This window comes from Maniola jurtina, chromosome 23 (genome assembly GCF_905333055.1).
Source record: "Maniola jurtina chromosome 23, ilManJurt1.1, whole genome shotgun sequence".
Classification (NCBI taxonomy): Eukaryota; Metazoa; Arthropoda; class Insecta; order Lepidoptera; family Nymphalidae; genus Maniola; species Maniola jurtina.
Window position 1 is genome coordinate 4,388,123 of NC_060051.1, and position 27,988 is coordinate 4,416,110.

A 27,988-nucleotide genomic window follows, 5' to 3' on the forward strand; every position below is an offset into this window, starting at 1 on the left:
CTATAATCCAAGAAAATCGGTTCAGCCGTTTGAAAGTTATCAGCTCTTTTCTAGTCACTGTAACCTTGTCGGGATTGTTATAAATTTCTAATTTACACTTGTTATTAACTTAAATAAGTAATCTCAAGAAAAATCTTTCTAAAAATTCATATTATCATGAAGATAGGCAATCTACCTAAATCATTCATACATCTTGGCTGTCATGAACCTAAGTTATTTAAGGTTAGACCGGGAAAATTTCGAAGAAAAATATTTCTATACAAGATTTTTCTACTGAGTAGCATTTTTGACCGCACTTCACTGGCCTTTCTTGTAGGGTAACCTTGATTGTTCAAAAAAATAAAACGTCCCGAAATTTGCAGCTAGCGAATTTCGATCTACTTTTAATTTGAATTCTTAATATCTACCTAAATGTTTAATATCTAAACCTAATTCTGTTTTTTAATGATTAAGTGAAGATTGTATGGTATTAGTGTTACGATCTCTTGAACTGCTACAAAAAGTGTACAATAATTTAATATGTGCGTAAAAAATGACTTCTCAAGCGCTATTTTGTCATTATGTGTCAAAATATCACGTCAAAGTGCGATTTCAGTCCTTATTTTAAACGTGAACCGTAGTTTTGACATGAGAGTTGACCCATAGAGTTAAAATGGCGCGTGAGAAGTCATTTTGTACGGACTGTACTTTGAATAAATGACTTGACTTTGAATTATTTAAAAAGGTATGGTTACCCTACTCCAAGAAATATGACCTCAGCTTTATTAGCAATAAAAGGCCTAAGTAGCCTGATTCGGCGATTGTACTCTCTCTAGAAATAGGCTTCTCTGTTTGATACAAAAAACATTATTTAGACTTCGCAAAGGTAGATATCATACTAATATTATAAAGGAGTAAGTTTGTTTGTATGTGTGTGTGTGTGTGTGTGTGTGTGTGTGACTTGATCGAGAGTGTCCTTAGCTATAAACCAAGAAAAACGGTTCAGCCGTTTGAAAGCTATCAGCTTTTTTCTATTTACTATAACACTAGCTGATGCCCGCAGCTTCGCCCGCGTGGATTGGTCAGATCCCCTGCAGCATCAGGATTGAGGAGTTGGACTCCAAATTTTTTATGAAACAATGTCGCAAAGTTCCTCTATCGATTAAAAAAGAAATGACGCAAATCGGTTCAGAAATCTCGGAGATTTCGGTGTACATAGGTAGAAAAATACAACTCCCTTTTTGAAAGTCGGTTAAAAAAGTAGCCTATTTTACGCCCTGGTCAATCCTCTACTTGCCTGTGAAAGTCCCGTCAAAATCGGTTCAGCCGTTCCAAAGATTAGCCTTTTCAAACAGACAGACAGACAGACAGACAGACAGACAGACAGACAGACAGACAGACAAAAATTTTAAAAACGTGTGATTCAGTTATGGTATCGTTCAAATAACCATATGAGCTTAATATGAGGTAGTTATTTCGAAATTACAGACAGACACTCCAATTTTATTTATTTCAGTTTCACTTGTTGGGAGTGTTATGAATTTTTAATTTACACTTATTCGTTTTTATTTTGCGGCATGTGTATATACGTATTATACGTAGTCACGTAGCGTGACTTTCTGACATGATGCTTTTCCAGTCTTGTATAATAATATTATAATTTCATAAAAATGCGTTTAAAACCTCGTTACAAACGTGAGCATACCCGCAAAGCACTGTAGAGGCAAAGGGGTAGGCATTTTGGGCATTTTGTAATTATTTCCCGCTTTTAACGCGTAACGAGGATTAACTGTAATTAGACGGAGCGTTTTTAAATTCAGAGCTGAGATAAACACCGCCTTTTTTTTTCATTGGATCGTTATCAAGTAGGATGTAAGTTGCAAGTGGAAGAGGTAAGGTTTTTAGAAACTTTTAGTCATTAGTCTTGAATAATATGGGAATTGAATTCTTCACAACGTGACTTAGTCTTGACTTGGCTATAACTTTTTAGACTTTGTCTGGTCTTGACTTGATGATGAATTGGTTATGACCTGGTCTTGACTCGGTCTTGACTTGGCTTGGTCATCACTCGGTCGTGATTTGGTCTAGACTTAGCTTTGTCTTAGTCTTTGCTTACTCTTTTTTTGGTCGTAACTTAGTCTAGACATGGTTTCGTCTTAGTTTTGTCTTAGCCGTAACTTGGTCTTGTCTTGGTCTTGACTTGGTCTTGGATTGTGGATTGTTCTTTTAATGGTTGTGACTTGGTCTTGCTCTTGGTCGTCTCTACATCTCTCTTGATTTACACCACAAAATGCGAATGCTGCAATAATTTCACATTCATTTGTCAAAGTCAAGGGGTTGGATTTATTACTAGGTATTTATGGTGGGCGCGTGTAGTGGCCCAGTAACCTAACACCATCCTAACGCCTAGACTTTCTTACTACCTGCGCTTTGGACATGTTTTGCCCTACGCATTGCACCTACGTGAGATCGCGGATTTTGATTGTGGACTGTAAGTATGCGGTGGTTGAAAATTATATTGCACATCTTTAACTGGTTTGCCTACTGATGATAAAATTATTAAACACAGTAAGAGAGCCAAGTACACATTGACTTAATATTTTCGGTGAGTGCCAATTTTTACGGTTCCGTACCTCAAAAGGAAAAACCGAACCCTTATAGGATCACTTTGTTTGTCTGTCAAGAAACCTATAGGGTACTTCCCGTTGACCTAGAATCATGAAATTTGGCGGGTAGGTAGATCTTATAGCACAAATACAGGAATAAATCGGAAAACCCTGAATTTGTGGTTACATCACAGAAAAAAATTAAAATGTGTTAAAATTTTCAAAGTAAGATAACTAAGTATACCAAGTAGGGTATCATATGAAAGGGCTTTACCTGTACATTCTAAAACAGATTTTTTAGAATGTACAGGTAAATTATTTTAATGCATATTAGATTTGATTTATCGTGCAAAATGTTGGGAAAATACCCGAGTACGGAACCCTCAGTGCGCGAGTCTGACTCGCACTTGGCCGGTTTTTTCGCCTTAATATTAATAATAGGTATGTACCTACACTTTAAATCATGAAGGAACTAAAGATAGTTTGTGCTAAAAGTAGCTAATAACTTAATAAGCTTTAAAAAAACTATGATTTTTCGGATTTTTCTGTCTATCCCTTTAACGTATCGGATAAACAAACTAGCCATTTCACACGGGGCTCACTGAGAGCAACTAGTTTTCCCCCGTCAAATCCAATTTTCAACGTAAACACGCAAAGGCTGTACAGCGTTTGTTCGTTCAGCCAATGACAGCATGTTACGTAGGACGTGACGTCATGCGTCTGACAGCTTTTAATAACTCCCCGTTGATGACTGGTTGATAATGTTCGTACCAACGTAGAGATAATACCAGCGCTGAGCATTGCCATCAATGCTCGGCCATGCTGAGTTTGCGGCCTATTGCTATTGTTAGTATATTTTTTATTTTTATAGATTTAACTTACTTATAACATATGTATGTTGTCACTAGCAATAAGTAAGCAATAAAGCCTATTTTATTATTATTATTATTATTATAATAATGTGCTATGTCAAGTGTGATGCTCAAGTGGAGGAAGCGTTGGAATAACCTATTTCATTGGTATAGTTGTAATAAAAGATGGATGCTTTTGGATTCGACTTTATTCGCAATTCACATGACACAGACATTATAACAAGACAGCGCACAGTGACAAGTGACAGATGACAAGACGTTGACATTAGGATATTACTATAGACAATATGCACAGATTAATACAATACTTTATGTAACAACCAACTCTTAGTTAAAAGATATTGAATGAATGAATGAATGAATGAATATACTTTTACTGTACACCACAAAATTAGTACAGAAAAACACATAAAAAGCTCAACAAAATATAGGTACAATTTGGCGGCCTTATCGCTACCTAGCGATCTCTTCCAGGCAACCAAAATGGTCCAAAGGATATAGCTATAGATATTAGAGGTAGGTGGTGCAAGTATACATTTATATATAATATTAGGATAAATAAATACATAAATATATAAATAAATATTGTAATATATGTAAATAGATATTGTGATGTTTTGCATAATTTAAGAAATTCTTTACTTTCTTTCTATGAAATTACTTGATCTACAGTAACATAAATACTGCATTATAATCGAAGAATCCCGTGGGAACTCCTAAGTCCTCTAGTTTTCCGGGATCAAAATTAGTCTATGTCACTTGCCTGGTCTTTATTAACTACTTATAATGGTAAAAATTCACTTCGATCCGTTGCTCCGTTGCGTCGTGATTGAACGACAAACCAATAAACCAACAAACAACACTTTGGCATTTATAATTTATAGGTAATGTCTAACATGTGAAATCTAGATCTAATCTAATCTAGATCTAAGATCCTAGACCAGAAGATTTAAGCTTTGATATGTCAGTCAGTAGTTTCACTTTTTATATAAACAAGTGTAAATTAAAAATTTATAACACCCCCGACAAGTGAAGGTTACAGTAACTAGAAAAGACCGAAAAGACCTGATAACTTTCAAACGGCTGAACTGATTTTCTTGGACTATTCCGCGCCTACGACCTAAAGTATCTGAGTTTCCAAAACATCATTTTCAAATAAATAATTATGTATTTAGGCAACGTCCATCTTGACAGCTTGACATTTGTCAGTTGACATAATATTATGAACCTAACGGTTATCTAACCTTCTTTTCTACAAGAAAACTAGAAAAGAGCTGATAACTCTTAAACGGCTGAACCAATTTTTTTGGATTATAGCTAAGAACACTCTCGATCAAGCCACCTTTCAAACAAAAAAAAGTAAATTAAAATCGGTTCATTCGTTTAGGCGCTACGATGCCACAGACAGATACACAGATACACAGATACACAGATACACAGACACACAGATACACAGATACACACGTCAAACTTATAACACCCCTCTTTTTGGGTCGGGGTTAAAAATAGAGCAAATTATCATTAAAACAGTTCGCCACCCCTGACATGCCATCAATCGCCACGGGCGGGGATTTCCAACTCCAGGTCGGAACAACTCAAGGGCACGAGTGCGACCGACAGTTTTACAGCCCTGGCCTAAAGAATTGCGCATTTATTATTTTTATTTGCCACGCGCCATTGTAGGCCTTTTTCCGGTCCGTTTTCGGGCCGTTGATATCTTGCGTTTTAGATCGGTGCCTTGGAGGTAGGTATACTTTTTGCAAAAGCGAAATTACTAGAATTTTCGTTTATGTTATACTAGCTGATACTTACGACTTCACCTGCGTGGATTGAGGTCTTCGAAAATCTCGAGGGAACTCTTAAATTTTCTGGGATAAGAAGTAGCTTATATCCTTCTCCCTTGGGGATGTAAGATTTTTAAAGTCCCGTGGGAGCATTTTATTTTTCGGGACAAAAAATAGCCTTTGTCCGTTCCCGGGATGCAAGCTTCGAGTATCTCTGTACTAAACTTTAGATCAGCTGGGCCGTGAAAATTTAGCAGACAGGCAGACAAACAGAAAGATAGACAGGCACACCTTAATAAATACAAGTTCAAATTAGTCATCCGTAAAGATATAGTTGCCTGCCAATCCGCACTTTGCCAGCGTGATGACTATGGCTAAACCCTTTTCATTCTGAGCGTAGACCCGTGCTCAGTAGTGAACCAGCGATGAGTTGACCATGATGATTTGGTTGAATATTATAGTTAATAAAACTTAGGTACCTGTTTACTTTGACTTTCAAACTCAGAAAATTCGATTCACAAGCTCGGATGAAAGTTATCAACGGTTGATTGATTGATTTATCAATTGTTTACAGTCACGTCAGATCTCGAATCTCGGAAGGTTTGGAGTTCAAGATGGATCGTCTTGAGAGTTTCCATAAATATTTAGGAGAAAAGTGTAAAATACCTAAGTAGGTGTACATTATTTCGCACACAGATGTTTTTAACAAACTTTTACATACACAAGAAACCAAAAGCTTTGCGATTGGGCATTGTAAGGTCTACCATCTCCTGAGGATGCTCCGGTGTCGGGGCGAAACGTGCGTCGAGTGGTTTTGGGATTTGTGTGGTGCTGCGTATTAGTGGTGCATATTGCTTGCTTAGTGGCTGGCTTTTCCTGCATGTTTATCAGTGGGAGGGCGGATGGTGCATCGCATGCTGCATGTTGTGCCATACATATTTGTCTGGTTTAGCGAATTATAGAAAATTAAGCTTTTGGTTCTTTGTGTATCATGGACTTCCGCAAAGTAAAGTGATAGTGTACTTAAATATGGATGATAATTTTACTCACACTGTGGTAATTATTCAACATTGCTAGGTTCATCGGGTAAATAGAATAATGAGCAAGGCAAAAAATTTCCAAATATTAATTAAATATCACTAATAATAATTATTATTATAAAGGGGAAAGTTTGTATGTGTTTGTTTATGTGTATGTGTGGACTATTTGGGACTATAAGCTAGGCGCAGACACAGTACATAGGATGGATACGGATGAAATATAAATACTAATTCTAATAAATTAAACTTAAGAGGGCTCTCTCCGTCACTCGTTTCCACTCGTTTCATACAATCGTAGTTCCAATTTCATTTGAATATTAAGCAACCAAAGTCCATGAAATTTTGAAGACATATTCTAGAAACTAATATCTATGTCTGTGGTTTTCCAGATTTCTGTTAAAATATTCGGTTTCAAAGTTACGTAAAAATTTTCATACAAATTTTTGAGCCCCTGTAATTTTAAAACTACACATTTTTAGAAAAATCTAAAACACCACAGACACAGATATTAGTTTCTAGATATTAATGTCTGCAAAATTTCATGGACTTTGGTTGCTTAATATTCAAATGAAATTGGAACTACGATTGTATGAAACGAGTGGAAACGAGTGACGGAGAGAGCCCTGTTAAATACCTAAATAATTACCTAAAACTTAACTTACTGAGCTTTTAGATATTATTTAGATATCATTCTATAGAATTTTTTATCCAAAACGATGGTAGAGTCATAACAGACAGAGATATCGATTTGACAGAACTTGTAAATATTTGGAGCTAACTAAAAGCTTTATTGTAAACAGAGAAACCGTACAAAAACCACGAACAAAAGTATGAAAAATAAATGATATTTCCACATAGCTACCCGCTAAGCCACGGAATACGGGCGATGAAATATAGGAACAAATTCAAGCTGTAGGTACAGAACCAATGCGTTGGCCTGTAAATGATTTATTCTGCCCGTTTTATTCTTCATATCGCATTCCCTCTGAGGGAAAAACGCGAAATCGTGAGAGGGTACAATCACATTGACTAGGCAGTTTGTATGAAGAAATTTAAAAATCCTACCTAATTAACAAAAAACCGGCCAAGTGCAAGTCAGACTCGCGCACGGAGGGTTCTGTACTCGGGTATTTTTTCCAACATTTTGCACAATAAATCAAAAACTATTTTACATAAAAATAAATAAATATCTGTTTCAGAATGTACCTACAGGTTAAGTCCTTTCATAATATGATACCCCACTTGGTTTGAAAATTGAAACACATTTTAATTTTTTTTAATGATGTAACCACAAATTCGCGGTTTTCAGATTTATTCCTGTACTTGTGCTATAAGACCTACCTACCTACCTACCCAATTTCATGATTCTAGGTCAACAGGAAGTATCCTATAGGTTTCTTGACAGACACGACGGACGAACGGACGGACGGACAGACAGACAACAAAGTGATCTCCTATAAGGGTCCCGTTTTTCCTTTTGAGTTACGGAACCCTAAAAACTAAAATATACTAACGGTCTACGTTTTTCAATTTTCTGGATAAATATCTAAAAACTTTGCGATTGGCATTGAAAAATCAGCCCTAAGGTTTATTTTTTAACCCCCGACCCAAAAAGAGGGGTGTTATAAGTTTGACGTGTGTATCTGTGTATCTGTCTGTGGCATTGTAGCTCCTAAACTGATGAACCGATTTTAATTTAGTTTTTTTTGTTTGAAAGGTGGCTTGATCGAGAGTGTTCTTAGCTATAATCCAAGAAAATCGGTTCAGCCGTTTGAAAGTTATCAGCTCTTTTCTAGTTACTGTAACCTTCACTTTTCGGGGGTGTTATAAATATTTAATTTACACTTGTATTATGTTACAGTATTGATATTTTTAGACCCTAAACAAGTCTTATGTGAAAAGACCCCAGCGTTACAAGGCATGAACGTGGGAAATACAGTATTGTAGATAGGTACGGTGATATTAATTATTTGCGCGCCAAAATAGAACATTTTATTTATGCTATTATTATCACAATCACAAACAGTTGCTCGTGGAAAGATACGAATTTCATTATTAAATTAAAGCTTCATAACGTAATATAATATTACTATATTTTTTACCATAGTTCCAATTTCCTGAAATCAGAACATAATCTATACTAATGAATAAAATTGGAGTGTCTGTCTGTAATTTCGAAATAACTACCGCATATTAAGGTCATATGGTTATTTGAACGATACTATAACTGAATCACACGTTTTTAAAATTTTTGTCTGTCTGTCTGTCTGTCTGTCTGTCTGTTTGAAAAGGCTAATCTTGGGAACGGCTGAACCGATTTTGACGGGATTTTCACAGACAAGTAGAGAATTGATCAGGGAGTAACATAGGCTACTTTTTTAACCGACTTTCAAAAAGGGAGTTGTGTTTTTCTACCTATGTACACCGAAATCTCCGATATTTCTGAACCGATTTGCGTCATTTCTTTTTTAATCGATAGAGGAACTTTGCGACATTGTTTCATAAAAAATTTGGAGTCCAACTCCTCAATCCTGATGCTGCAGGGAATCTGACCAATCCACGCGGGCGAAGCTGCGGGCATCAGCTAGTATTATCATAAATTTACTTGTATTGGAGCTTTATATCTGTACCTTTTGTTACAGTCTTTTTTTTTACTTCAAACCAGTTAAATTAGGTTCATAGACGTGGTTCATAGATGTTAGTATTTAATGGTACAGTATTTAATTAAATACTGTACCATTTGCTAATACTTGTTTATTAGTTTAGAATTTAGGTCTGTATTTTTTTGTTCTGGTTAGTAGTTCTGAACCAGTGGTAGTTTATTTGAACTTATCTATTTCATGTGATAATTAAAATAGAAAGTTCATACTCAGGAAAATATTACACTAAACTAAATGTATAATAGATTTACATAACATTTTATGTACGAGTATTTTGATAAATATAAAGAAACACAACAAAAACAGGGGTAACGAAAATAGACGGGCATTGAAAGACAATGTTTTGTCGACTATTATGTAACATAATCCCTCTGATACACAGCGAGAAAAATACATTATTATGAAAAAAATATTAAGATCAACCCTTTGTCTGCAATATAATATTATATTAAAGGTTTTATTAGGGCAAAGAAAAATCCTATTGTCTTATATTGTGGGTTAACAGCCTTGACAAACAGCTTGGACGTGTGTATGTAGCCTCACACGTAGTAGGCTTGTAATAAAATTATCGATTTATCGATACATTGATTTTTTAACCCCCGACCCAAAAAGAGGGGTGTTATAAGTTTGACGTGTGTATCTGTGTATCTGTCTGTGGCATCGTAGCTCGTAAATGAATGAATCGATTTTAATTTAGTTTGTTTTGTTTGAAAGGTGGCTTGGCTTTATCGAGAGTGTTCTTAGTTATAATCGACGAAAATCGGTTGAAAGCTCTTTTCTAGTTTTCACAGACAGATACACACGTGAAACTTATAACACCCCTCTTTTTGGGTCGGGGGTTAAAAAAAAGTTTAAATGTGATGTCTAAAAATTTGAAGAGCAGTTTGTTGAAGTACACAAATATTTTCTATAATATGTATAAGTATAGTTAGTGCACTATAGTTTTGATTAAATATGAATATCGGAGTTAGCAAAGCAAACATTACCCAGTGATATATTTTACGTACTTAGTTAGATAGGTACCTACGTACTTAAATATAAATTTTAAGCTATCCAAAATCCAGACCATACAAAAGCAGCGGTAGAAAATGTCACCAATTAGCAACCGCTTCTAACTGTACCATTAGAATGAAACAAACATATCATATTTCACAGATGACGGTAGCAAACGCTGCAGTAATTATGTACTCACAGAATTTATTCCACGAATCACTTCTCGACCTTTATTTATCACCCGTATTATACAGACAATAGAATTCAAAATGGCTCGACAAATGAAACTGCTTAAAATCACACAAACGATAGCGATGATAGCCAGAACAACGGGTCGTGCGTCCAGTTATCCAAGACCCGTTAGATATAAGCGCAATGTCCTTATGTTCCTATAAAAGTTGGTAGCGAGGGAGGATGGGAAGGTCTTTTTGAAGTGGTTTTTGCAAATGCCCACCCGCGGCGACCTCACAGCATGTTGGGCTGAGTCACAAAAGCCGAAAGACGTGAAAATAATAATCAGATGTGGATTGCAATTCTCAGGAATGGCGTAACGACCGCATGCTTCGGTGTTTAATTGAAGTGCTGAATCGAGGTGCAAACCTTTTCATGATATGATTTTTCATGGAGCTGGTTGGTTGGTGCGTAAATATGTATGTCTGTCTATCTGCTACGTTACCACGGCTCAATCGCTGAACCGATTTTAATGCAATTTGGTACAGAGTTACCAAGTTTGGTAGTAGTTGGTCGCTTAGTATGGGAGCTTGTATGAAATACACAGATGTGACCTCATAACATTTGACGTAATTTGACGTACTTTTTAAGTTAAATCGATAATTGAATGTGGATTTTAAAAATTTTGGAAGACCCTCTATTTAACAGGGCTCTCTCCGTCACTCGTTTTCACTCGTTTCATACAATCGTAGTTCCAATTTCATTTGAATGTTAAGCAACCAAAGTCCATGAAATTTTGCAGACATATTCTAGAAACTAATATCTGTGTCTGTGGTGTTTTAGATTTTTCTAAAAATATGTAGTTTTAAAATTACAGGGGCTCAAAGATTTGTATGAAAATTTTAAGACCGCGTAACTTTGAAACCGAATATTTTAACAGAAATCTGGAAAACCACAGACATAGATATTAGTTTCTAGAATATATGTGCAAAATTTCATGGACTTTGGTTGCTTAATATTCAAATGAAATTGGAACTACGATTGTATGAAACGAGTGGAAACGAGTGACGGAGAGAGCCCTCTTAATAATTACAAAGAAATAATTTATTTTTGACCTAGGCATTATCCCCATTAAAAGTTACCTACATAATATCTTTAACATAAATGTAAATTAATTTAAAAATTAAACCGTTTTAAATTATATATTAACTAATAAGTAGGGGAGAGTGTGGATGAAAGAGCCAGTTTTGAATAGTGTAAAAAAAAACACACTTTTACTATATTATTTTCAAATGAAACTAGGTTTTCTTATAATCACTTTAATTGGCAATGTTATAAAATAAAAATAAAGAGGATAACAACGCTGATAATCTCTTATATAAATAGTTTTAAAAAAAAAGGAAATCGGCTCTTTCATAGCAGCAGGTCAATGAAAGAGCCACCATGTGTTATGAAAGAGCCGATACCTACTTTTGAGGTACTAAACGGTTTTTTATCAATTAAAATTATGTTAAGTATTTAAAATCAGATTAATACTAAGCTTACTTTAGTATTTCTATGAAAATCACAATTTTTAAACAGTCTCAGTAATAATTAAACATTGTCTTAATCAACAATTAAAATTTTTGAACTTTGTCTTAGTTAAAAATTAAATAATTAGTAAAAATTTGTCTAAAAACATAAAATAGAGCCCTTTTTCGTATTCTTACTCTATAACTTAAAAAATAAAAACAATATAAAAACAATTTAAAATTAAAAACATTTTTGGCAGAAGAAATTAATCACCCCTTTGAGGCCACACGATAACGCTAACGCTGTTCTATTTATGGACTGATTTCCAGCAAGCACTTCTTTTACAGCCTCTTCTATTGCAGCAGTTGTGGGCCTTACCCGTTTTTTAGCTGTTGACGCTTGCGAAGACATATCTTTTTATTCTGAAACATATATCATATAATAATGAAATAACTAAAATTAAAAATTTTGGACACCCCCGACCTCTATAAATATGACTGGTAGAGAATGCCATTAGGCATTAAGTCCGCCTTTTGTTTTTTTTTGTATTTTGTGCAATAAAGATTAAATAAATAAATAAATAAATAAATTATAGCTAAGAACAATCTCTATCACATCAGTTATCAAACAAAAAAAAGAACCATCAGAATTAGTCCATTGGTTTAGGATCTACGTGGCCATAGACACACACACACACACACACACACACACACACACACACACACACACACACAGAGACAGACACACAGACACACGTCAAACTTATAACATCCCTCTTTTTTCGTCGGGGGTTAGTTAAAACAAAACGAATTAGAATTAAAAGTATTGAATGAGCCAGTTTTCGTGTCATGAAAGAGGCGGCTCTTTCAAAGCATAAATAACTGGCTCTTTCAAAACACGACGCTTTTAAAAATATAACTTCAAAAAAAAGGCACTATACCAGAACGCTGATCTGATATTATTTATGCAAAACAAGGGCAAATATATAGACGCCAATACTGTATATCAGTTTTGTCAACTTATGCAATACCCTTTTTGAAAAAATAGATGAAAGAAACACAAAGAAACTTACTTTTTGGCTTCCGAATTTTCGTAACAGTCCTGTGAGGCCATTTGCTGTCGTAGAACTGTCAAATGTTTGTGGGTAACAGCTATCCAGTGTTGCCATTTAAGGAGTAAAATTAAACTTTAGTAGAATATCGATAAGTAATGGAAAATCACATCGGCTCTTTCAAAGCCTGGCTCTTTCATGCACACTCTCCCCTAGTTCTTTGAAATACAAGTCTCATTACTAGCCGTTTAGATTAAAGAAACCGATATCACCCCTACTAACTATAAATATTAAACATTTTATTAAACCTTTAAAATGAACATTATGCCATTTCACTCCGAACTCGAAAGTAAGTGAAAAAGTAAAAAGGTTTTTAAATTCCACGAAGCCATTCCCGCAAAATAAAATTTAAGAGCACATACGTTCCCGTAATAGCGAGTGCTATCAAAATGCGGAGCAACAGTGTCAAACTATTAAGGTAGGTCACGCCACCTCGCGGCCACTGCCAGTCACGAAATTCCCTTACTACTGGCTTTTTGCGATGAACCAGGCCGGGCTCAATTGGTCACGTGACCCAGGAAATATACCAGCGGTGGCGCGCACCTTCAGCCGCATTGGTGTACCTTTTCTTTACTTCGTCTCTTCTAACTTTTATGACAAAGAGTGAGAGGAACGAATTTACGCGATAAAAAGAGATTTTCAAATTCTAAGGTGCAGCGCTATGTGAGCTAAAATGCTCTTTCTTAGGTCCCAAGAAGAGTGTATTTATTACGAGCTAATTTGCTCTTTCTTAGGTCCCAAGAAGAGTCTCTATTTATTACGCGCTAATTTGCTCTTTCTTAGGTCCAAAGAAGAGTCTCTATTTATTACCAGCTAATTTGCTCTTTCTTAGGTCCCAAGAAGAGTCTCTATTTATTACGCGCTAATTTGCTCTTTCTTAGGTCCAAAGAAGAGTCTCTATTTATTACCAGCTAATTTGCTCTTTCTTAGGTCCCTAGAAGAGTCTCTATTTATTACGAGCTAATTTGCTCTTTCTTAGGTCCCTAGAAGAGTCTCTATTTATTACGCGCTAATTTGCTCTTTCTTAGGTCCAAAGAAGAGTCTCTATTTATTACCAGCTAATTTGCTCTTTCTTAGGTCCAAAGAAGAGTCTCTATTTATTACCAGCTAATTTGCTCTTTCTTAGGTCCCAAGAAGAGTCTCTATTTATTACGAGCTAATTTGCTCTTTCTTAGGTCCCTAGAAGAGTCTCTATTTATTACGAGCTAATTTGCTCTTTCTTAGGTCCCAAGAAGAGTCTCTATTTATTACGAGCTAATTTGCTCTTTCTTAGGTCCCTAGAAGAGTCTCTATTTATTACGAGCTAATTTGCTCTTTCTTAGGTCCCTAGAAGAGTCTCTATTTATTACGCGCTAATTTGCTCTTTCTTAGGTCCCAAGAAGAGTCTCTATTTATTACGAGCTAAGTTGCTCTTTCTTAGGTCCCAAGAGGAGTCTCTATTTATTACGAGCTAATTTGCTCTTTCTTAGGTCCCAAGAAGAGTCTCTATTTATTACGAGCTAAGTTGCTCTTTCTTAGGTCCCAAGAGGAGTCTCTATTTATTACGAGCTAATTTGCTCTTTCTTAGGTCCCAAGAAGAGTCTCTATTTATTACGAGCTAATTTGCTCTTTCTTAGGTCCCAAGAAGAGTCTCTATTTATTACGAGCTAATTTGCTCTTTCTTAGGTCCCTAGAAGAGTCTCTATTTATTACGAGCTAATTTGCTCTTTCTTAGGTCCCAAGAAGAGTCTCTATTTATTACGAGCTAATTTGCTCTTTCTTAGGTCCCTAGAAGAGTCTCTATTTATTACGAGCTAATTTGCTCTTTCTTAGGTCCCTAGAAGAGTCTCTATTTATTACGAGCTAATTTGCTCTTTCTTAGGTCCCTAGAAGAGTCTCTATTTATTACGAGCTAATTTGCTCTTTCTTAGGTCCCAAGAAGAGTCTCTATTTATTACGCGCTAATTTGCTCTTTCTTAGGTCCAAAGAAGAGTCTCTATTTATTACCAGCTAATTTGCTCTTTCTTAGGTCCCTAGAAGAGTCTCTATTTATTACGCGCTAATTTGCTCTTTCTTAGGTCCAAAGAAGAGTCTCTATTTATTACCAGCTAATTTGCTCTTTCTTAGGTCCAAAGAAGAGTCTCTATTTATTACCAGCTAATTTGCTCTTTCTTAGGTCCCAAGAAGAGTCTCTATTTATTACGAGCTAATTTGCTCTTTCTTAGGTCCCTAGAAGAGTCTCTATTTATTACGAGCTAATTTGCTCTTTCTTAGGTCCCAAGAAGAGTCTCTATTTATTACGAGCTAATTTGCTCTTTCTTAGGTCCCTAGAAGAGTCTCTATTTATTACGAGCTAATTTGCTCTTTCTTAGGTCCCTAGAAGAGTCTCTATTTATTACGCGCTAATTTGCTCTTTCTTAGGTCCCAAGAAGAGTCTCTATTTATTACGAGCTAAGTTGCTCTTTCTTAGGTCCCAAGAGGAGTCTCTATTTATTACGAGCTAATTTGCTCTTTCTTAGGTCCCAAGAAGAGTCTCTATTTATTACGAGCTAAGTTGCTCTTTCTTAGGTCCCAAGAGGAGTCTCTATTTATTACGAGCTAATTTGCTCTTTCTTAGGTCCCAAGAAGAGTCTCTATTTATTACGAGCTAATTTGCTCTTTCTTAGGTCCCAAGAAGAGTCTCTATTTATTACGCGCTAATTTGCTCTTTCTTAGGTCCCAAGAAGAGTCTCTATTTATTACGTCTGCGAAGCGATCCTTATAAACATAGAAGGTGCTATTAAGTATTTTGTGCCAGAACCACGAAGGCGGGTCTTAGCAGGTGAATTTTGCTTCGCTTCGAAGCTCCGAAATCCTGCTCAACAAATGCTTTTCCCCTAATCTTTTGACCTGGTGCTCAAACACAATCACTGCGACGCGACACCCCTTTCCCACAGCTTTTGCAATAAACTCTTTTGTGAGGAAAAGCTGTGAGAAAGTATTGTCATTTGACGCACTGATCATGCTTGGGATGTTATATGTATATGAATGCACTATGTATGTATATTTCAGTCATAAATAAAAAGTAAAAACGTATCCAAAGGGTTATTGAGTATCTATTAAGAATGTTGCATTAACGTTTGCTAATGGGGAAATGAGTATTTATTTAAATTAATACATAGTCATGAAATTGAAAAAATCTTATTGTTAACTTTCAGGATACTTACCTGGGCTTATTTTACACTACAAAGAAAATATAAATTTTCCTTTTAGGTCAGTCCATAATACAATCGATTGTCTTTAACAGAATTCCTAGACGTATTGCAAACGGAAGTAATTGATTGCTCTCCTTTTATGGTAGAAAGCAATTTACTGTCGAGTCTATATCAAAATCGAGTTGTAATCGTAAACAATCTGTATGGCTCTTGCAACTACTTGTACATACTAGATGTACTGTAATAACATCATTCATGTTCGACTAGCTGATGCCCGCGACTTCGCTCCCATGGATATAGGTTTTTAAAATCCCGTGGGAACTCATTAATTTTCCAGGATTAAAGTAGCCTATGTGTTAATCCAGGGTATAGTCTATCTGTATTCCAAATTTCAGCCAAATCCGTTCAGTAGTTTTTGCGTGAAAGAGTAACAATCATACATACTTACAAACTTTCTCATTTATAATATTAAGTACAAATTAAGTAGGATTCATGACTTGAATGAAGCTTTGATAGCCTAGTAATTAGGAGTTCATTCTCCAATTCGGGTGGTCCAGGGTTCGATCCCAGGCATGCACCTCTTACTTTTCGGAGTTACCTATGTGCGTTTTAAGCAATTAAATATCACCTGCTTTTATGGTGAAGGAAAACATCGTGAGGAAACCTGCATGCCTGAAAGTTCCCAAAATTAAAAATTTGAAATTCGCCATCTTGGTTTTTTAACCCCCGACCCAAAAAGAGGGCTGTTATAAGTTTAACGTGTGTATCTGTTTATCTATCTGTGGCATCGTAGCTCCTATACTAATGAACCGATTTTAATTTAGTTTTTTTTTGTTTGTTGTTATAAACTTCACTTGTCGGGGGTGCTATAATTTTTAATTTACACTTATTATTATTTTTTGTTATAGCGGCAATAGAAGAACTTTCTATCTTTTAAGGTTCTTGAGACGCAGCCCGCTGACAGACAGACGGACGGACGGAGATCGGAGACTTAGTAATAGGATCCCTAAAACTGGAACCTTAAAAATATGTGGTAGGTAGTTATTAAAGCCATAATTACTAATTAGACATGATTTGTCTATCAATGCAACTCCCTTGTGTAACCAGCATGTTAACAACAACATTATAGTTAATCCATAGTTAATCTTGATGTTCCTGAGTGTCGAACATCATAATTAAATTGAATTGAATTAAAATGTGTATTAATTATTGTACACCATCGGATCATACAAGAAAAACAAAAATAAAGCAATACACAAGAAAAATAACAAGTGTAAATTAAAAATTTATTACACCCCCGACAAGTGAAGGTTAAAGTAACTAGAAAAGACCTGATAACTTTCAAACGGCTGAACCGATTTTCTTGGACTATTCCGCGCCTACGATCCAAAGTATCTGAGTTTTCCAAAACATCATTTTCAAATAAATAATTATGTACCTATCAAGGCAACGTCCATCTTGACATTTGTCAATTGACATAATATTATGAACCTAACGGTTATCTAACCTTCTTTTCTACAAGAAAACTAGAAAAGAGCTGATAACTGTTAAACAGCTGAACCAATTTTTTTGGATTATAGCTAAGAACACCTCGATCAAGCCACCTTTCAAACAAAAAAAAAGTAAATTAAAATCGGTTCATTCGTTTAGGCGTTACGATGCCACAGACAGATACACAGATACACACGTCAAACTTATAACACCCCTCTTTTTGGGTAGGGGGTTAATAATAAGTAAGTAGTACAATTTGGCGGCCTTATCGCTTTGAAGCAATCTATGCCAGGCCACGTACCATAATGTTCTTACTTACTCGTAATGTTATATTATCATCATCATCAACAACAACCTATCGCCGTTCAACTACTAAGCACAGGTCTCTTCTCAAAATGTAAAGAGTTTGGCTATAGTATACAACCCTGGCCAAATGCGGATTGGCAGACTTCATACACCTTTGAGAATATTATGGAGAACTCAGGCTTGCAAGTTTCCTCAGAATGTTTTCGTTCACCGTTAAACCAAGTGATAGGTATATAATATTTACAAGTGTAAATTAAAAATTTATAACACCCCCGACAAGTGAAGGATATAATAATAACTAGAAAAGAGCTGATAACTTTTAAACAGCTGAACCGATCTTCTTGGATTATAGCTAAGAACACTCTCGATCAAGCTACCTTTCAAACACAAAAATTAAATGAAAATCGGTTCATTAGTTTAGGAGCTACGATGCCACAGACAGATACACACGTCAAGCTTATAACACCCCTCTTTTTGGGTCGGGGGTGAAATAAACTATTCTGGATTTTTTTGAAAATAATTGCAGTTGCCTTTTCCCCTTTGAAAGTCGAAGGTTGCTTGGATTAACTTGCTTTCAGTTATTGCCTCGCTGATTGCTCTTCAAACAGTAGGTACTCAGTAAAAAAATAATATCACTATCAATCAACTATCAACACTTAAAATAGCGGACAAGTCAAAGCAAACAGTTTTACAGTAAAACGATTAACCTAGAGATTAACCAATTGTAACATCTTACTGTCATGGGTCGTGTGGTCATTTCAATCTCAATTAATATTCCTATTTTTTATTGGTTATTTTAGTCTAACTATATTTTTTGCACGCCATACACAAATGGAAAAATGTGAAGGACCAAAGACCTGTCAATATACCATCATTGTTACTCACATTTCGCAAAATAAAGAAATCATTTCATTTCAAATCCTTTCATTTCATTTCAACGTTTTCAAAGAAATTTTCTTTGCAATATAAAGAAGTCGGATTAAATTATTATTTACATGAAACTTCAGTTAAAGGTGTAGAAATCATTCCTAGGTTGCTCCATTTGCTTCAAGCAATTGACTCGTACCAGGAATAGCAGTTGAAATACTACATTTTTAATTCTACAGTCTACTAGACTACTGCAGTTTGGATGAGGACGCTTTTACACCTTACGCGTTTATATCGTTTGCGTTACTTAAGTTACGTATAAAGTTAGGTATAGAAGGTAAAACTTCAAAAAAGTCTAAAAAAAAAAATTAAGTTAACTGTGCAAGATATGCAGGTATTTTTTTTGGTTGACACTTTTTTAGACTGTAAGCATTCACATATCTACTCCGAGCATCTGAAGAGATGTTGACTACAAAGCAATAATCTGTAAAGTGTCTTTGCGTCTCAACGTTTGACATAGGACTTAAAATACAAGGAACCAAAAGCTTAATTTGCTATAATCCGCTAAACCAGACGAATCTGTATGGTGCAACATGCAGCATGCGATATGCACCGCCCACCCTCCCACAGCTAAACATGCAGGAAAAGCCAGCCACCAATACCCACCAGGCTACCACCACTACCACGCAGCGCCACACAAATCCCAAAACAACTCTACGCACGCTTCGCCCCGACACCGGAGCATCCTCAGGAGACGTAGACCTTACAATGCCCAAATTTTGCAAAATTCACAATATATTAAAGACTGACGTTCGGTCTACGATAAGTCGTCGACTGTAAAACAGATACACACTCAATAAAACATCTGTTATGTACACGCGACGTATGCAGAACGCCCCACATATATGCTTGTCTGCGATCGAAGCCATTTAGTGTCTATTATTTAAAAGATAACCCACCACCTTATTTTCTTCGAAAGTATATTATAATAGAACTAGGTAATGCATAAACCATAGCAGTATATCATGGTTGACCTACTTTTACTTGCAGGTAGAATCTAAAGGTGCCCACGCACTTGAACTGAACTGCAGCTGAACTGCGCGTCGCGGCAGCGCCCCGCACGATATTCTCTCCAGCCGCGACGCGCGTACCGCGTAGCGCGTCGATTTTTTATTTAATTTTTATTGAATGTAACTTTACAGTTCTGCTTTGCAATAATATAATAATATTAATAAAGGAATAGTGATTAAGTTAGATTTAAGTTTTGTATATTTTTATTTTAAGTTTTAAGTTTTATATTTTAAGCGTTATGATTTGTGACATGTTTATTGTGTTTATATTATGTGTTGGATCAAAAATATATCTCATTTTATTCTATTCTATTTTCTATTTTTTTTTAACAAGTAAGTAGGGTAGCTTGAATCAGTATCAGTAGATAGATTTACTCAGTACTCACATTGTTAATTATCCTTTTTTTCATGTTGAAAATACTTACCCGTCTGGTTTTACATTTTTATTTGCAAAATTTCATGTTCTAAAAAGTCAAAGGTGAGCGATATTTCAAGTGAGTGAAAATATCCTGATCGATAAAACATAAACCACAAATGCACATAATTTAGGATTAAATCTTGCAAAAATTTCGTTTTCAAAAATATGTAAAGAGACTTACTTACTTATTACCGCGCAAAAATTTCGCACAAAGATATTTTTAAACACATAAAATTTAATTTTCGAAATTTAACATACGATAATTTGACTTTAATGGGTTATTCCACAAAAGTAATAACTTTTAAAAACAGGTAATTAAATCCTTTATTACAAATTAAGCGCAACACGGTGAATTTGCAATATCGACATCCAATGCAACTATGTAGATAATGATCACAACAGAGTTGCAATTAATACTCCTGATTCTTAATCGGGGAGCCGGTTAAACACGCCGAGGCGTTTTTTAACGATTGCAACTCGGAATATAGCTGCACTAAAATACCTACATTAGTTTTATTAATGTAGGTATACCTAGACAGAAACGCGATGTTGTTAAGTCAGACGTTAGCAATCTTTTTTAGCCCCCGACCGAAAAAGAGGGGTGTTATAAGTTTGACGTGTGTCTCTGTGTATCTGTCTGTGGCATCGTAGCTCCTAAACGAATAGACCGATTTTAATGTTGTTTTTGTTTCAAAGGTGGCTTGATCGAGAGTGTTCTTAGCTATAATCCAAGAAAATCGGTTCAGCCGTTTGTAAGTTATCAGCTCTTTTCTAGTGACTGCAACCTTCACTTGTCGGGGGTGTTATAAAGTTTTAATTTACACTTGCTATTATGAACTGGTTACTAGATGGTGCCCACAACTTAATACGCGTGGATATGTGTCTAGAAAATCCCACGGGAACCAAGGATTTTTACAGGATAAAAGAAGCCCATGTGATAATCCAGTGTATAATAATAAATAATTAATCTATCACACACACGCATATGTATAAACTTTTACCTTTATAATTTCCAAATATCAGCCCAATTCGTTCAGTAGTTTTTGCATGAATCACTAACAAACATACACTCACACACACGCATATGTACCTTTATAATATTAGTTTCTGCAGTTTTATGTAGACCCTTAGTGAAGCATCAGTTTGGGCCTATGTGCGAGGAATTTACTATTTAAGGTCCAAAAAGTTAAGTTTAACTGTAATTTTTCCAAAGTATCACCCTGAGTTACTGCTCAGGACAATACTTTGGAAAAATTACAGTTAAACATACAACAACAAAAAATATTGGTGCAATCCAGAAACATCGCATTAGGCCAATGTGTACTGGAGCCTTTTAAAGCATGTTTCAGTCTCTCGCTCTTCTATTAAAGGCATAAAGTTCCAACTGTACAGTAATAAACTTTCCTCTCGACGCAAAAGCCGGGCACAATCCATTTGCAAGGAAAATAAGTGCAAAGAGGAAAAAACTGTTAAGGCCTGGACAGACATAACGCGTGACGCGACAGCAACGCGCGACTGCAGCGACACGGCAAAAATTTTAACTCTGGCACAGTATAAAGAAGACAGTAGCTTTGATCTCGTAGTACCTAAATGACGATCACGACGAGCCTTCAATCATCGTTATCAACCCATTGCCAGCCCACTACCGAGAACGGATCTTTTCTCAGAGAGAGAAGGGTTGTAGGCCATGGTCAGCTACGCTGGCCCAATGCGACTTCACACACCTTTAAGTACATGAAGAACTCTCAAGCACGCAGGTTTCCTCACTATGTTTTCCTTCACCGCTTAGACAAGTGATATTTAATTGCTTAGAAGGCACATAACTTAAAAGTTAGATGTGCGTGCCCGGGATCGAACCCCCGACTTCCGATTAGGAACCGGACGTTCTAATCACTAGGCAATCACAGCTTTTTTTTACCCTTCAATATAGGGACCTACCTACCTACCTACATAGGCCAGTTCAGGTCGCAGATTGCTCTGTCTAGACGGCTGTGTAGAACCTCTGTATGGTGATATCCTTACTCTGTGACTTTAGTTATACTGATCGTCTGTATCTAAAATATATAAAAGGAAAAGTGGACTGACTGACTGACTGACTGACAGATTCTATCTTCTGATCTATCAACGCACAGCTCAAATTACTGGATGAATCCTATAAGGGTTCCGTTTTCCTTTTTGAGGCACGGAGCCCTAAAAAGTCGTGTCGCCGAGTTAGACGTGTTTCAGTAGCGTGTCGCTGCTGCCGATCATCGTGTCTGTCTATGCCTTTATTTTTTACTTGTTTCCCTAAAAAGAAGAAGGCCAGAGGAATCTTTTAACCAATTATTGGCTACCGCAAGGAGTATTTGTTTAGTGTTTAGCGGAAGTGCAGCATATTATACCTATTATTACTTTTGTTTTTAGGTTTTTGTTTTTGTTTTCAGTATCCAAAGGGTAAAAACGGAGCCCTATTAATGTCACTCTGCTGTCTGTCCGTCTGTCTGTCTGTCTGGTTATCCACGTGTCACGAGTCCCTAGCTAGTAGACGAAATGAGTTACAAACCTGTTTGGTATTTAGTGTAAAACATTAACCCCAAAACTAAATATGGAATTAGAAATTCAATTAAATAATTTTTCATAGATGAAAATGTAGCTGGATTTTTTTCTAATCCTAGCTTGTGCGGTATCATTATTTAGAACTAATTGGGTAAGTACTAGTATATTATTTAATATGTTTTTAGCCCCCGACCCAAAAAGAGGGGTGTTATAAGTTTGACGTGTGTATCTGTGTATCTGTCTGTGGCATCGTAGCTGCTAAACTAATGAATCGATATTAATTTCGTTTTTTTTTTGTTTGAAAGGTGGCTTGATCGAGAGTGTTCTTAGCTATAATCCAAGAAAATCGGTTCAGCCGTTTGAAAGTTATCAGCTCTTTTCGGGGGTGTTATAAATTTTTAATTTACACTTGTTATCTTAAAAAATAAGAAAATGTGGACCGTCAAACTTGTCAGTATTAGACGATTTTTATGACGGGGGCTATCTCAAAAATTAAATTATTTATTTATTTTTTAATTTTAAGAAAAATAAAGTATAATTGAACAAATAAAAATTATTAAAGTAATTGGTTGCTGAAAGTGTGTATGCAACTTGCATTTCACTAGACCAGAAACAGTTTGATAAAAATCGCATTCAAAAGCTCTGTTTATTTACCATTAAAAGAATCCTTAAATAACGAACGATATGCAAATAGATTCTTGAAAATAAGGGACGAAAAATACGTTTTCATATCTGAGACAGAAACTTTTCTCAGATTTGAAAACGTTCAGGAATTTTCAGGATGAAAAAGTATGAGGAATTTGAAAAAAGGAAGAGGTCCGATGAGTCACATATTTGTACAGGTGTTGTTAAACTTGCGTGAAGGTTTCTCTACGCACAATAGATTAGCGGGGCGTACATGGCGGTTAAACGAAGCAGCTTTATTTACGAGTAAGAATGTTTAAATGAAGCAGCATCGTTTAACGACAAATTCGCTAGAGTTGGTTTCTTTAACTATATCCATGCAAAAAATCATCCCGATCCGTGGCTTCGTTGCGGCGTGATTGAAGGACAAACTAATAATCTAATATACCAACAAACAAACACACTTTCGCATAATTATAATGATATGGGCATTGGGTAGTGATATAACTAGACAAAATTGACATCCTTCGAAAACCGTCAAGAAAGAGTTTATTCTGTACATTATTATTTCAGTACATACGCATAATAAAACAATAAGTGATAAATGTACATACTCAGTAGTTATAAAAAAGGGCTCGTCCGGGATTTGAACCCGGGACCTCTCGCACCCAAAGCGAGAATCATACCCCTAGACCAACGAGCCGCTTGGTCAGATCGGTGAAAATATGTTTCTTGAATAGGTACCTAATCACAATAAGTTACTGATAACAAGGAATGACGAATACTATTAATAGTAAAAGTAATTTGGCAAGTAATAAAAATAACCATATACAAATTACCAATTTACATCAATGACCTCGAAATGTATTTTTATAGTATAGATAGAATATACATCGGTTCTAAGATATATTATGAAGTCAGAGGTACTCCCGGAGAACCTTACCTGGCTGGCACCCCTATAGAAAGAGACCTACTAAATTTCGAAATCGAACCTTTGGATTTCCATTGTGACTCCAAATTAGGTCACTCATGAGAGGTGACTCACTATCGACTTGATGGGTGCCCTACACAATAAATAGTAAAGGTAGTTGGTAAATAATATGGAAAAAGGCTTGAAATAGTTTTATATTTTATAACTAATTAAAATCATAAACCAAATCCAACTTCCACTGTGACTAGCTGATTACAACATGGGATATTCAACGGGCGGACCAACAAATTCCTTCAAGGCCGGCAACGCATCCACCGTTCTTCAAACGTTCAAGGGACGCGGTAATCACTTAACATCAGGTGACCCACCTGCTCGTTTGCTCGCTGTTTTTATTTATAAAAAACTAGACTAAACAAAATAGGTCCCAATGTCTCAAAACATCAGCCATTATTTTGAGATAGATATTGAGACCTATTATTCTAACTTCCATTATGCTTATATGACAAAATATACCTTGCTATATTTAGCTGCATCAAAACAATAACAGTTTCGTCTGGTGAATAACGAGCGGACCCGGATAAATGAAAACAATACCGGGTATCGGGCCATTGTTATCCGGGAAAATCTGCACAATGCTTGCCTACAGTTAAGGCACTTTCGTGTTTGCTTAGTTTTACCTTGGCCACAGTCTTTATTATGTAAGAAAGGTGTCGTTAAAATATGGCTTACTGGATAATGCCCCCGACTTCGTTCGCATGGAGTTAAGTTTTGTAAAAATCCCGTGTAAAATCTTTGTTTTTCCGGGATAAAAGTAATCCGTCACTTTCTAGGTCCATGTCTAGGAAATATGCCCGGAGCTGTTTATTTGTTACCTTTTCATGGTCTATTTGTTCATCCGATTTTAATGAGTACTGAGATAGGTTGCATCTTGGGAACGGAAAATCAAACATTTTCTGTGGGAAATCTTAATCTTAAAAACCTAAATCCACGCAGATGAAGCTGCAGGCATTAGCGGGTAAATACTTTAGAAAGAATCAGGCTGATTATTGCTTATGTACATTTTGCATTTATATTAGACATTCCTAAATGGTAGCAACTCTATCTTCGTAAAATCTGCATCTAAATAATAGCCGGGTATAACAACGGTACACCGCACGCGTTGTTTGAGTAACAAGCGCGCCCGGATAAATGAAAACAATACCCGGGTGTCGGTCGGCTGATTTTATCTGTACGTAGCCTATAGCTATTTTAGCACTTTCGTACAAGGTTTAGATTTATATGATAATTATTATAATCCATACTAATGTTATTACAAATGCGAAAGAGTGCCTTTTTACCTTTTCACGTTTAACAGATTATGATGAAATTTAGTATTAAGATAAGTTTTATCTGATAGACGGAAAATCAAAAAGTTCTGACGGGATTTTTATTTTTAATTACCTAAGTCCACGCGGATAAAATGCCAGAATCATCTAGTAATTAATGTTTTAAACGAAATCAGGCTTTAAAACTACCGTACTTAGGTACGTTTTGCTTTAATATTAGACATATTCCTAAATGGTAGAAACTCTACCTTCGGAAAATTTGCATGAAAATAATAGCCGGATATAACAACGGCACACCGCACACGTTGTTTGAGTAACGAGCGCAACCGGATAAATGAAAACAATACCCGGGTGTCGGTCGACTGATGTTATCTGTACGTAGCCTACCTATAGTTATTTTGGCACTTTCGTACTAGGTTTTGATTTTTATACACATTATTTACATCTATCTAAAAGAAAATTTTGAGTTCAAAAATATAAATAAATAGTACAATATTAAAATATACCAAGCGACAGAAAAACAATTTTACTTTTCAGCATTTATTAAGAGGAGTAGTCGGGTTTTAGTGTTAACTTTATCTTGTTAGTGAGAGTAGGTAGGTATTAATATTTTTGATCATAAACTTTTAATTAGCCAAGCTCTTAAAAGGTTTCCTTCCATGAAATTTGCATCACAATAAAACATCACATAACATGAGGCTATTTGAGTAACGAGCGCGCCCGGGTAAATGAAAACAATGCCCGGGTATTGGGCAGCCATTGTTACCCGAGAATCAGCACGTAGCTTATAATTGCAACGGACTGTACTTACCATTTATATTTTCATATTTTTACCCGACTGCGGCAAAGCCAAAAGGAAGGGTTAAGTCTATGTATGTATGTGTGTATGTATGTGTGTGTTTGTATCCAGATTCTGTGTGTTCCACCGTAGCGTCTAAACTACTAGGCCGATTTTGATGAATGAGGTGTCAATCGATTCGTCGTAAAGGTCCGGGTGACATAGACTACTCTTTATACGAAAAAATTGACCTAACGGATGTTACATGAAAAAAGTGGGGGTCTCCAAAAATTTTTTTTTGCTATTATATCGAGTGGGATGTCAAATGAAAGAGAAAAAATTCTGAGTTCTTAAATGTAAATGTACTACAACATTAAAATATACCAAACGACAGATAAACAATTTTATAATAATATTTCAGTGTTTATTAAGACGATCGCAGTCGGGTTTTACTTTTCAACTTTATCTTGTTATTGTATATGAAAATACCTAGCATTTAACAGGGCTCTCTCCGTCACTTGTTTCCACTCGTTTCATACAATCGTAGTTCCAATTTCATTTGAATATTAAGCAACCAAAGTCCATGAAATTTTGCAGACATATTCTAGAAACTAACATCTGTGTCTGTGGTGTTTTAGATTTTTCTAAAAATATGCAGTTTTAAAATTACAGGGGCTCCAAGATTTGTATGAAAATTTTAAGACCGCGTAGCTTTGAAACCGAATATTTTAACAGAAATCTGGAAAACCACAGACATAGATATTAGTTTCTAGAATAAGTCTGCAAAATTTCATGGACTTAGGTTGCTTAATATTCAAATGAAATTGGAACTACGATTGTATGAAACGAGTGGAAACGAGTGACGGAGAGAGCCCTCTTAAGTATCTTGTTACCTAATGTATCCTTTGTTCATTGCCGGGCACTATATAGCCTGCCCACTGACACTTCAGCTTGCTAATAGTTTAATGACAGTAACCTTAGTTCTCTTGTAGAATTCTTCATTTCGGATCTTATCCTTCAGGGAAAATCCTAAATTAGCGCGCCGAGTTTGAATTTGTGGATTATGACTTTTTTTTAAGAAGCCTAAGAATCATGAGTAACATTCCCACTCCCCAATTAAGCGCAAAGCTTACGTAGGAGTACGACATATGTGTATGTATGTGTGTATAGTGGCATATTATTGTAAATTGTACATTTGAAAAGAACAACCGCCGAGTTTCTTGCTGGTTCTTCTCGGTAGGAACAGCATTCCGAACCAGTGGTAGATTATTTTGACGATTCGAAAGCACTTGTAAAAGTTTACTTGAATAAAAATGATTTGAATTTGAATTTGAATTCGACATGTGAATTCACAGTGCAATGGTTGAGGTTTGAACCACCAACCTCTCGGATTACAGTCCGCTCCTTTAACTGTTGGGCTATTGAGGCTTATATTGTAAACTCTAGTACCATGAAATCTCTATGGCTTATGCACTCTACTCTACCCCCGCGTTGCTTGCTGAAGGATGCATTATAAAGGGGTTGGAAGATGCTTTTTCTTTTTCCCACTTTAGTTTCGTGTTCTGTTTTGCTGTTGTCATCCTTTGGAACCTTTGGTACTGCCACGTTAGAAGAAAATGGTTCGGGATTTATTTCCTGGTTGTCTTCACGAACTTAGGTAGGTACTGGTAAGAAAACACTTTTGACGATAGGCTAAGAAAACTGGCTTTGATGGTACACATACACTTACCATTAAAGCCAGT

The 27,988-nt window shown here is 35.8% G+C and overlaps 1 long non-coding RNA gene and 1 other non-coding gene across 2 annotated transcripts; both read right to left on the reverse strand.

Moving 5' to 3' along the window:
• Positions 1 to 528: 528 nt before the first annotated feature.
• LOC123877242 lies at positions 529 to 27,988 on the reverse strand. Its single transcript, XR_006798539.1, has 3 exons — positions 27,976 to 27,988; positions 16,342 to 16,352; positions 529 to 705 (listed from the first exon to the last, which is right to left on the reverse strand). It is a non-coding gene; the product is annotated as an uncharacterized LOC123877242 (long non-coding RNA).
• Positions 23,844 to 23,915, reverse strand: Trnap-ugg. Its single transcript has one exon. It is a non-coding gene; the product is annotated as a tRNA-Pro (tRNA).